Here is a 12093-nt window from a genome sequence, read left to right on the forward strand (position 1 = left end):
GTTTTATCTCTAGAGAACGGAAAAGCAGGATTTCTAAATGCCATTGCGGTTACCATTCGCTTTACCCAAAACCTCTTTGGCACTTTATGTTACTGGTGCCATGGAGCATGAGGTGCGAATGCGAGTTGAGAGTTTGTTCACTTAAGCATATTATCTTATTTTGAAAATATCAAAATATTAAACAATTTATTTAGTAAATAATATAATATAATATAAACCCTAATATAAACCCTAACCCGACATCACACATTGCCACACATTCACATTAACGATGGTTTGAACAAGTTACTTGTTCATTAAAGTAAAAACCAAGCTTTCTTGAAATAGGAAAAATAAATAAATACAACAACTTATGCTCATTCTATTCATATCTGTATTTGTATCGTTAAAATTTTCTGTTAATTTCATTCCTACTTCTTATGCTAGTTATGGTTTTTAGACCTAGTACACAGTAATGAAAACTTATTTTATTTTAGACTTTCATTTCATTTACAAAACAAGCAACTTGCAGTTTAATAATGCACATCTTAATAATAATAATTAATAATGGTGTCTGCCATGCTTTTCGTCTAGTCTTGTGAATGGAATAAGTTTTAGTTTTCTTTAGCTTAAATGAATACCTCCAAGGCTAGGATTCAAAGGATTCTAGCTTCAAAGACTATCTGGTGTCCCCTTTCTCTCAGGATGAAACTAATTCTGCCACAAAAAAAAAATGTAGCCTCTGTTTATAGCCTCCCCTAAATGGAGCATTGAAATAATGGCTTTGTTCGCCGTAGTTACTAATATTGTGTTATTTGATTACAGACACACGCTGATCTGCTGTGCTGTATTCATGTAAGGCATATTAGCAATGATCTCCGTTTGTTCAACCATCATCCGGACCAGCACAGGAGGAGCCAGACTGTCAAGTGTAGCAGAGAGAACACGCTGTTAACGTAGGGGGAGAAGAAGATGTCTAAATGTGTAGGAGATGCCAGGATTTATTACAGTTTTATTGATTTAAGGATCTGTGTGAACCAAGTGACCTGACAAAAGTGTGGGAGGAGAGAGAGCTTAACAGAGATGCCACAGCAGGCACACACACACACACACACACACAGAAAGGGAGAGAGAATATATATTCATCCATTTTATGAAATCTGGCTTCCCTTTTTTTACCTAACTTCTATTTGTCACATACTTGTTTCTCGTGGCTATTTTATTTTTTTGAATAAACATTTTTAAATGGTCAAACTAAGGGAAGACCAAAGCAAACAGAGCTAACGAACATAATAGTGCGAACTATATAATAGTGCAAGCTGAGATAAATAAGACTACACCGCTAACCTAGCAAACTAACCGAACAAACCCTGTGGGGTGAGAGAAGATTAACTTTTTTCTTCACGATATAAAGCATATTCCGATCATCGATTTTTACCTGAAGAATTTTCACCAGTGCTTTTAATTGAATAAGTTTTTTTTAGATATTCTACCCTGCTAACAAAAGCTAAGGTGCTAATCGAACGAGAGAGCTAATCAAACACAAGTTGAGGTGCTAATATACAGAGCTTACAAAAGCTGTAAATTGTTGTTACTCTTTTTCTTGGTCATTCTTGATATACCATCTTCCCCTGCTAACAAAAGCCTAGAGCTAAACTAACAAAAAAAGGAGGGGTGATAACAAATTGAACTAGCAATTAGAGCTAACAAAAACTTGAAATTGGAAACTGGGTTTCTTAGTTTTTCTGGACACTATATCCTCCAGTTAAAAAAAAAAAAAAAAAGCAAAAACAACTACAACAAAAAACAAAAAAAAAACCTAGGTGCCAACAGTGTGACAAAGCGAATCTAAAGTTGAGGTGCTAACAAATTGAGCTAAAAGAAAAGCTGTAAAAGTCACTGATAAATTGTTGTCTCTCCAAATTGTTTTTAGTGGGTTTCTTAGTTTTCTTAGTTCTAATCCTCCTCTGCTAACAAAAACAGGTGGAAAAACAGACCTGATCTCAAAAACAAAGATGCTAACAAACCGAGCTAACAGAAGCCAACACATCTATGCGACAACTGTACAAACATTTATTTCACAATCTTTTCTCATTCTGTGTAAAAGAAATGATTTGTATTAATTCTCAGTCAAGTTGAAACCCAGCAGTATCATCATCATCATCATCAGTAGCAAGTCTCAGCTGTTTCAGGAAGCATTACATTACATTCTGCACTACTGCTTTCCTAAGCATGAAAAAGGTCAGCTTATTCTTGGATTAGATGACTGTTTAGCTAGCAGGTAGCTTAATAAATAGCCTGTATAGCAAAGTTTGTTGTGTTCATCTCACATGGATTTCTTTTCAAAAAGCAATTAACCCATTTTATATCTTAACAGGCCACAGGGAGATTAGACTTTGCCTTTTTCTCACCCTCACAAGAAGTCTTCTATAACCATGACTGCTGCAGAATACTCCCAAATTCCACCTTAAGCAATCCTCTGTTCACCTCTGCTACTAAAAGTACACTAAATGTGATTGTATTTCTGGTAAAGTCGAGTATCTCCCACCACCTAATTCGATTCAAATCACTAGAGTTTTACTGGCACAAATTGTAATGCTCTTTCCGGCCTTCTCTCTATTTATAAACGCTCTTGTATGCATCACCCATGGTTTTGGTTCCATCTCTGCTGCATCTCTCTTTTTTTTTCTGTCTTACACATTTGCTAGGGCAGGATGAGAAAGAACTCGTTGTATTTCAGAGGCTCTGAAAAGAGTTCTTGAACTAGCTCAAGCGTAGCATCTTACCTCTCGCCTCAAGACAACTGATGATTCTCCTTTCCTCCATCTCTACCCCCCTCAATCTATCCATCTCCCCTCCTCTCTCTCGCAGTCTGACTCATCTCTGTTTCACTGTCTTTATTTTTCACACAGGTGGCAAAGGTCACATTAGGCCAAAGCTACATATTCGGTTTACGGGAACTTTATTCCCTCCTACTCTTACTGTAGCACACACCCACTGAACAAAGGAAATATGCATTGCATGCAAATCTAAGACAACAGCACGAAGACTGAACAAAGCCATCAAACCATAATGCTAATTTTGCCTCAATTCAATTAGCATATTGTTTTCTTTTTAAAGCCTCCTATACCCCTACCTATGATTTAATTTGAAATGAATTTGACAGAAATATCTGTTGTATGCCTTATCAGAATTGTGTACGAGTCCGTCACAAGCTTGTGGTTCTGGTGTTCTGAAACTAGCTGGAAGTCATGCAGTGTGAAACAGAACAGCAAAAATGCAAAAAAAAGAGCAAAATGCAGCAATGTCGAAAGGAGCGACGTTATCACATTGGGTTAAAATAAACGTTGGTTTTAACAGACTCACATTTAAGTGCCTCTTTCATATTGAGAGCGTTTTGACCACAGGCTAACACACCAAATGCTAGTCAGTAGAAACAGAGGTCAGGTTAGTAGAGGACTTCTGTAGGACATGATCAACTCGCCATAATCATACTTCTCTGTAAATTTTGTTTCTTTTTGCAGATTTTGCGTAGTAGTGTTAGGTAGTAGTTAGGTTAGGTAGTAGTGCTCGAGTCTACATTTCCACAATGGAGAAAGGCACGATACTTAATTAAACTTAAGTGTATTGAAAAATAATACATAATTCAACATAATTATGATTATGGTTGTTAATATTGTGTGTTAAATACACAAGTTGCTGTTGTACCTTTGCTAAACGGTATAAATGAATACCGCTACTACTTCCCTTAACCTGATTGCTTATGAATTGGAGAATTTTTTCTCAATTTAATTGTGTTTAAGGATATGTTTGTTACATTAGCCTGTTCACAGCGACTTCCGTTCAGAGCAAATTCAAGGGGAAGGAATGGCTTTCTCAGAAAGCAGGATCCAAACAGGATGAGGATTTTGAATGGTATCTGCAAATGGCGTTTATGTAAATGTAAATGTAGGGAAAGACAACAAATGACAAACACAAGCATGGTTCAGCAGCTAATGTTAATCTGGTTACATAAAGCACATAAGGAGCACATATAAAATTCGGGTACGAGATTGGAGGAACAGAGGAGACAGAGAGAGACTGAGAATCAGCACGCTGTTCGTTTGTGTGTTAGCGGCGCTCTCAGTTTGGCTCCGAAACAAGTCGAACTAACGAGATGTGCTTCAAACTGCCTGATGTTTAAGCATTCAGTGTGAGTCGGGATAAAGAAATAATCCAGGTGCCATTTACGCATGAAGTGCTCTGCACAAAATGTTCTCTGACAGACACACACCACACACACACACACACACACCACACACACACCCCTATACAACTTATACACATTCAGTGTCCCTTCTGACTGCTCTTTCTTGCCCTATTGTCCTTAAACACACAAACACACACACACACACACCATACTTGTGCTCTCTCTCACTCGCCCACACACAACACAAGCTTTTCCACTTTCCCCATACACTCGCACACGTACACACGCACACACACACACACACACACACACACACACCCCTCCAGTTGTATGCATGTTTTTGTTTTAAAACAGGAACCCGTGCTGCCCTCAGCACTGCCTGCTTTCCGAGGTCATGGTTCCTTGTTAGCCATGGGCCGTTACATAAGTGTACACTGTGGTAAGGACATCTTGACCTTTTCTGCTGCTGGCTGTAACTTGATATGACGTTCAGGTTTAATTATCCCAAAGTAGAGCAGGTTTCTTTATACAATGGCAATTAGCAAATAATTGTTTATATATTTATTAAAGAACAGAACCATTTGAAATGAATACAAGAAAAAAGAAATGCATGTTTTCTGTCCTGAAGACTCTAACATCATGGAAAACCTCCTGTTACAGACCACTAACATCGGAGACTCCTTCCATTAATCTTTCCTAACCAACTAAGAGAAAAACATATCAACAATTGTACTTTTTTTTTGTACATAACAAAATGATTTAAATATGTTATCAAGTCCCTGTGAATGAGCTAAAAAAAAAAAAAGCACTAGAACAAAAACAATCATTTAAATCTGTGACGTGAATGACTTCAGCAGTTCTTTATAGAAATTCAAGATTTCCAATAAAAACATTTGTAAACCCAGACACAATCTCAGGTTGCATACATCATTAACCATAAAAACTTGCTGGAACTGACTCACTTTTTAGCAGTAAATGTTTGCGTGGTACCGAACGCAACGGCTGCCCTGAACTGACACGATAACATCATAAGAATCCTGGTAATGATTCAAAGAGTGTCATTTAATATTTAATCATACAACTAATGTTGACAAAAGATTTAACATTATTGTGCTTGGGACTGGACACAAGTCAGAACCAGAAGCAGCAATTAATAATGAGGCCTGTAAAAAGCATCATAACCTTAAAGGACAAATCTAATCAAACGATTGTGTTTATTACGTTTTAGAATTAAATCTAATATTCGGTGGCGTTCAAGATCTATTTTGTAATGAAATTCTGGTGGCATTTTCTGACAACGACGTTTGCTGTAGGGTTTCTAACATGCCGGTAGTGCCGATAGTGAGAGTTCTACCATGTTCATGGGGTCTTGAATGTGGTAATTAAAAAAAATAAAATAAAATACCAAAAAAAATAAAAAAAATAAAAATGTATTAGTCTTTCTTCCTCTTAGGTGTAAAATATTAATCAGAATCACTTGAAGGTGGGGTCTCCGTTGTTTGAGAAATGCTTCAGGAAACTGCGTTGAGCTGCCAAAAACAAAACAAAAACAAAACTAACATGTAGCCAATGAGCAGAAAGGGGCGTTAATATGAACATAATCAATATGGGCAGATAGAGTGTTCAGTGCACATGTTTGACATTAGCAGAAAGCGGTTTTAACATTGACGTGTTAGCTCAGGAGTTATTGACTTGAGAAACTCGAATAAACAGCCATCTTTACTTAAGTCGCCGAGGCGCTTTTTTCCTTCTCGATAGGTGAGTAACGTTGGTTTTGCTTTGTTACACAGAACTAATATATGCCTTTGTCCTTTACATGATTATGCTTGTGTGTCATTTTTGCCTGTTTGTTTATCTGCAATCGTATTGTTCTTCCCTTCAGCTATGATACAGACACATTTCTTTCCATTAGCTGCCTGGGTTACGCATGAATGTGTGGGCGGAGCTATCGATACAGGGGTGGGACCCATTTGGGTTAGGGGCGTGTTTGTTTTGGTGATTTCAAATGTCAACATTGGCTTTCAAACAACGGAGACCCCACCTTTAAGTTGGCATTTAATGTAAAAAAAAAAATTATAACATTATAATGTAGTGCAGGTTAAAGTGCAATAGGTAAGATTATCATTATTATTTTAAAGATTATATCCCGGTTCGACAATTTGATTTGAAGGATGTTCACGAAGCTCCGCCCACAGGGTATAGCGCCTATATTTGGAAATGCACCCAAACACAAACAAGCATTCCGAACCCGGAAACGACGGTTTTTGACATAATCTGTTGTTTTTTTCTAATCGTGTTCAATATGTCTTCCAGGTTATTTGTACAAGAAAAGGATGAAACAAAATCGACCGTCGCACCTATAAGCGGTACTGTCAGCATGTTGGAATAAAAAAATAAGGGTTACAAGAGCTTCAAAGTCAGAATTTCTATGCAGAAAAATATATATCAATATATAAAAATAAAGAAAGAAAGAAAAGAACATTCTCCATTCTACCATTTCCTGAAAGATAATAGTCAATTATCATAACACAACTTAAGCCAAATGCTTTAGCTCTTCTTAGGTAACGACGGTGTTACAGTAACAAACAGAAGAGCAGAAAAATGCAGAACCAAGCCAACCCCTCCTGCCGCTCAGATTCTGGGAAATTTGGGGAAATTCAGTCTGTGTGAATGAATATCTTGGCGCTCAACCATGTCCTAGTTAGAACAGTGCTTTCTTTTCTAGGCTTGGAGTTTCCCCCCACTTCACTTTATCTAATTCAATTCTCTAATGGGTTCAAAGCCGCCGAAATATGTTTAGAATCGAAACGCTTGTGATTTGCTGATTTATTGGTTGCTATTTATTGGCTATACAAGTTAAGTCTCGTGCAGCGCTAATAGGAAACAAAAATAACTAGAGCATTTTTTCTTGTTCTCTCATTTTACAGCATCACACTAATGAACAGAAATCCGACGTAGGAGTAACGTTGCGACTCGTCGTTCCAGTCCGCATCGCAGCTGTACAGTTCGGTTATGTTGAGTAACTCCGGCGGCGCGGCTATTTAGCGTTCTACGAGACGGCGAGCATGTTTAGCATGGAAAGTTGGCATAGGATGAGGAAGATGAGGAAGTAAGAGAGCTGGACAAAAGCCGTGTTTAGTCAGTGACACTGACATGATACAGGGGTTTGAGGTGAAGCAGCGAATGATAAAATATGTTAGATAAAATACCTACTAGTTCATTCATTCACTCACACAAGGCGGAGGCGGGAATCGAACCCCCAACCCTGGAGGTGTGAGGCGAACGTGCTAACCACTAAGCCACCGTGCCCCCCATACCTACTAGTTTTACTATATTATGTTGATTTATTTAAAATCATCCATCACATGCTCATTCTTCAAATGTTTAATTGTGCTACAGTATGTGGAACATCCTTACTGTTAAATAATTTATACTGACACATTCAGTGTGTGTGTGTGTGTGTGTGTGTTTCCCCACAGTTATTGCTACAGTTACTCGTTATACTTTAAAAACTGTGAGCCGTAAACTGCATTTTTTCTCGTAACTGTAATCCCAGCAGAGGTCACACTGGGCAATCTGCTTGGCTACCTTCCTAACATTTCTCCGTTTCCGTTCTCAAATGTAATTGGCCGATTCATTTTCCCATGCATATTGCATAAGAGCGAGAGGCCGTTCTGGATACAACAGCTCCCAAAGGAACGCAGAGGAGATGGGTTACGTCCTCAGCAATGACACTACACAAAGAAGGAGTGATTCCAGGACAAGCACGCCTCCCGGCCACACACGCATGTTCTAACACGAATGCGTTCCTTAAAAACAGAAAAGAAATGTGAAACCATTTGGATGATCTACAAGAGAAATATTGAAACTGTATCCGAGGCAGAGACACGAAACGAAGCTTGGCCTGTTGACGGTGGCATTAAAGATAGAGCTATTAATACATTAACACACACATACACACAATCTGGGTGTTAAGACAGGTTCTCCCCACCGCAATAAAGAGTTACCCTCATCTCTGTACTCCATTTCTAAACCCAGCCTTATCGTTTTCTTCTCTAACCCCATGCACATCTCCAACTCCTTCGGAAATACCAAGCTCATGATTACAGTACGTTCTGTGGAAATCCCTTTCGAACAGTGCATATCCTTAGTCACTGCATCTTGTTTATTTAGCCGAAGAACTCGGCAAATACAGTAGGGCTGAACTCATTATGCAAACGGTTCTGAAGGCTCCATAGCTTTTAGACAATCAGACAAGCCAAGCTATTTGCCTATGTTCAGCGACTAAATAAACAGGAATACGCACACGTTTTTCTCTTTACGCGGGTTGTAAATCTAAATTCACTATACTATATTTAAAAGGTAGAAACAATAACAGTGTTGACTTGCCTTGCTGATGCTATTAAAAGAAATAAAGAAATAAATCCTGACCAATCATATTTGAGAATTAAAAATATCGTTATACAGTACTGTATTCAATGGGCCTTTCTTGATCTTATTCTTCTGTCCTTCTTTCCATTCAGACAATCCACATCTCGCTTAACTTTGTTCTCTCAATTCAGCTTCTTTAATCTCTCTCTCTCTCTCTCTCGTTCTGACATTTAAAACCAGCTCTTTTACCCCTCAGCTCTCTCTGATGTGATGGCAAAATGGCCTTTCCCCTGCTCAGGAAGCAGCTAATGAGTTGTATCTTACGAGCTTACGAGGCATATCATACAGGAGAAAAATCCTCTCGTTCATACGAGAGAAAAAAAAACCCTAACTTTAAACTCGCTCCTTAGGATTCAAACGAAATTCCAATATGTCGTCATTGAAGCGTTACGCAAACAAAATACTATCATCAGTAAGTGTCACAAAGACACCAATGATTACTTCTCCGTTTTATTGTCTTTCCAAGGTGTTTTTTTTTTTAAATGTTTGACAGCTGGTAGTATGAGCCAGTCCCATCATATGCCACCCACAAGTGACGGCGGGAAACCTGCGAGAGCTGCGAGATGAGAATTATGAGATGCGAGATGAGATCTGACTCAGAGATCTTGCTGCGATGCGAGAACAAGGATGAAGTCCAGACTGCGCGTGTGTGTGTGTGTGTGCAAACGGTTGCGTCAGCTTTGGAGAGAGTGGACATGTGCGTGCGTGTTGATCGCTGATCGTCTGTCCGTTTCCTGAATCACTCTTGGCATTTCGAGATTGCTTGATGCCAGCTTGAGAACAGACGAGGGTGACCGTGCCAACCAAGGATCCTAAGCACACTTGAATTCAAGGGTTCTACACTAAGAGCCGTGACCCTCCAGATAATCCAAACACACTCTTGTTCTCCCTCCATAGAATTTATAAACCGATCTCTAATAGTGGCACCAGCTTCAAATTGGGAATGAATTATGTTTGGTCATGAATTCTAAACTATCAGGCTGAAGAATTACTATACAGTGATCCCTCGATCATCACGGTTAATGGGGAAAGGAAACCCCTCGCGATAGGTGAAAATCCGCGAAGTAGGATTGGCCCTAAATTTGACCTTTTCACTGATGGTCATCTTCCTCTTGGGCTCACTAGTGCCCCTTTTCCACCGAGGCAGTTCGAGTGCTGGTTCGAAGCCAGAGCCTAATTTAGAACCAGTTCTTTCTGTTTCGACCGCCAAAGCACCGGCTCCGAACCAGGAAAAGTGGTTCTTAAGTAGCACCAAAACGTTGCTGGTCTAGACTTAACAACCGCTTGTGTCAGGAGCTGGGGGCGGGGCTACTGTTAGCGCGTTTGATAATGTACCTTAAGTATACTAATGTTTAATACACTTTTACTTTACCGCGATAGGATACATTATCAGCACACTACATGCTAAGGATAAAGTTTTTTCTGTGTTAACGATAAAATAAAGTTTACAATGTACTTTCTCGATTACAACCTCCGTTTATACAGATTACACGGAGCTGCACGTACACGTTTTATTCGCCGCGTTTGGATGCTAATGTAGGTTCGCAAAGCCATGAGCATTAACAGTAAAGCAACATCCGCCATTGTTGTGTTTGCCGCTGCTGCGCTAACGTTGCTGGGACACGTGACACGTATACAGTGACGTCACACTGGGTGCTGTGATGGCTCTCTAGCCGGTGGAAAGGCAAACCGGTTCTTAGAAGGTTCGCCAGTGGAACCAACTTTGAACCAGCACCAGTGCTAGCTCTGAACCAGCACCCGGTTCTTTCCGGTGGAAAAGAGGCATTTAGGAATCTTTCGCAGGGGCATGGCACTTAGGAGGCATTGTAAGGGCTTAACCAAAAGTTAATTCCGAACACAATACACGAGACACAGTGTGAACGAGAGTGGCGAGATACAACAAGGGAAGAAACTGGGAGAGGATGCGATGATGCGCAGCCAATCAGCTCAGATCTCGTGCCGGGAACCAATCACGTGCCTTGTCTGAGTGCCCGTGGGTATGTACAAAGCCTCTGAGAGAGTTTCTCTCTTTGTCTGGCATTTTGGGAAACCGTATTTATTTTTAATTTTTCTATGAATATTTTTGAAAAATCAGCGATGCACTGAGGCCGCGAAACTTGAACCGCAAAGTGGCAAGGGATTACTGTATTTATGGTATCTGCTCTTCCAGCATTCACGGTGTGTTGCTGTATACCTGCTATATAAATAAGGTAGAAACTTTAAATTCCAGTACTTACGGTACGTTGCTGTATTTTCCAGCTGCTATTATGGTAAACTGCTACGTTTCTGTATAATTAAGGTGCACCAGCTTCTCTGATAGCTACCGTAAATTGCAGTGTTACTATATTCAGGGTAAAACTGTTACTCCAGCAATTACAACAGCCTGTGATCTTGCATTGTCAAGAGACTCTGCTACTCTAGTAATTATGGTAATTTGCTGGGCTAAGGTAAAATTTGCTCTGGGAAAATGTGCGGTGTTGTTTTTAAAAGTTAGAAAAGGTAGAAATGCTTCTCTAAGAGTTCTCTGATGTAATTCTACTCCAGTAGTTACGGTAATTTAGGTTTTTTTTTCTTCTCTAACCTGCTAATTCAGTAGTTCTTCAAGTTTGCTGCATTATTTAATAAGTTAATTACAAAGCATTTGTTACCGGTTAAAAGATTATTAACGTTAATTGGCCTCTTATCTACATTGCTGTGCGAAGTAAATATCAAGGCGATAAAATTTAACACCGCTTATAGAATTACAAAGGTTTTCTAGGCCTGGATTAATAAGAGCGATACGAGCACTGTTGCGAAGACTCGAGAAACAATACAGTGCTGAATTGCAGTGATGCTAACAGGACAAAAGCTAAATGACACTACACAAATAGCCGTATACGGCAGTTTTTTTTTTGTACATGGGCGCATGTCGGAGAACGAAAAACAACCCTCCATTAAAAAAAAAAAGTCTGTTTTCCAATCACCTGCAGTGTCTACACAAGTTGCTGTGGTAACTAACGTCAGTTGTGGCCCCTTCGATGTGTGTGATTCACAGCATGGTGGTGCAGATCCTGAACCCAGACACGGAATGTGTGTGTGTGTGTGTGTGTGTGTGTGTGTGTGTGTGTGTGTGTTCAAAAATTGCTGTCTTCAAACTGCCAGTGTGGGTCCAGATCTACAAAGGAGCCTTTTCTCCAGCCTCATTGGCCTCTCCAAGCTCAAATATCTCGTTCCATCAGAGCTTTACTCTGTCCATACAATGGGCTCCTTCTCTCTTATTATTTAGTCCATCAATCCCCCCAACACACACACACACGCACACACACACACACACACCCCCTTCTATCGTTTCCATTCTTCCTGGGACTTTCAGGATTGTTTTATACCATATATATATCATTATTTTAATCACAATGTTGTTCCAACATGTTTATCTCATTATAACAATCCTTCCTCCTTCCTCGTTCCTTGTAATAACAAGATGTTTACTCGTAGTAACAAGATACTTCTCTCAA

General features: G+C 39.5%; 1 protein-coding gene across 5 annotated transcripts in view; it reads right to left on the reverse strand.

Annotated features, from left to right (window-relative positions):
• mgat3b (beta-1,4-mannosyl-glycoprotein 4-beta-N-acetylglucosaminyltransferase b) overlaps window positions 1–12093 on the reverse strand; it is a 48559-nt gene that overhangs the window by 19464 nt on the left and 17002 nt on the right. The window contains exon 1 of one of the 5 annotated variants that reach the window (XM_047814317.1): window positions 2391–2410. The exons of the other annotated variants lie outside the window; for them this stretch is intronic. The gene's annotated coding sequence lies outside the window, so the exon portion shown is untranslated. Of the gene's footprint in view, window positions 1–2390; window positions 2411–12093 lie in introns of those variants that run through there. 5 annotated transcript variants of the gene reach the window in all.

The sequence above is a fragment of the Tachysurus fulvidraco genome, chromosome 5, assembly GCF_022655615.1.
Source record: "Tachysurus fulvidraco isolate hzauxx_2018 chromosome 5, HZAU_PFXX_2.0, whole genome shotgun sequence".
NCBI classification, from domain to species: Eukaryota; Metazoa; Chordata; class Actinopteri; order Siluriformes; family Bagridae; genus Tachysurus; species Tachysurus fulvidraco.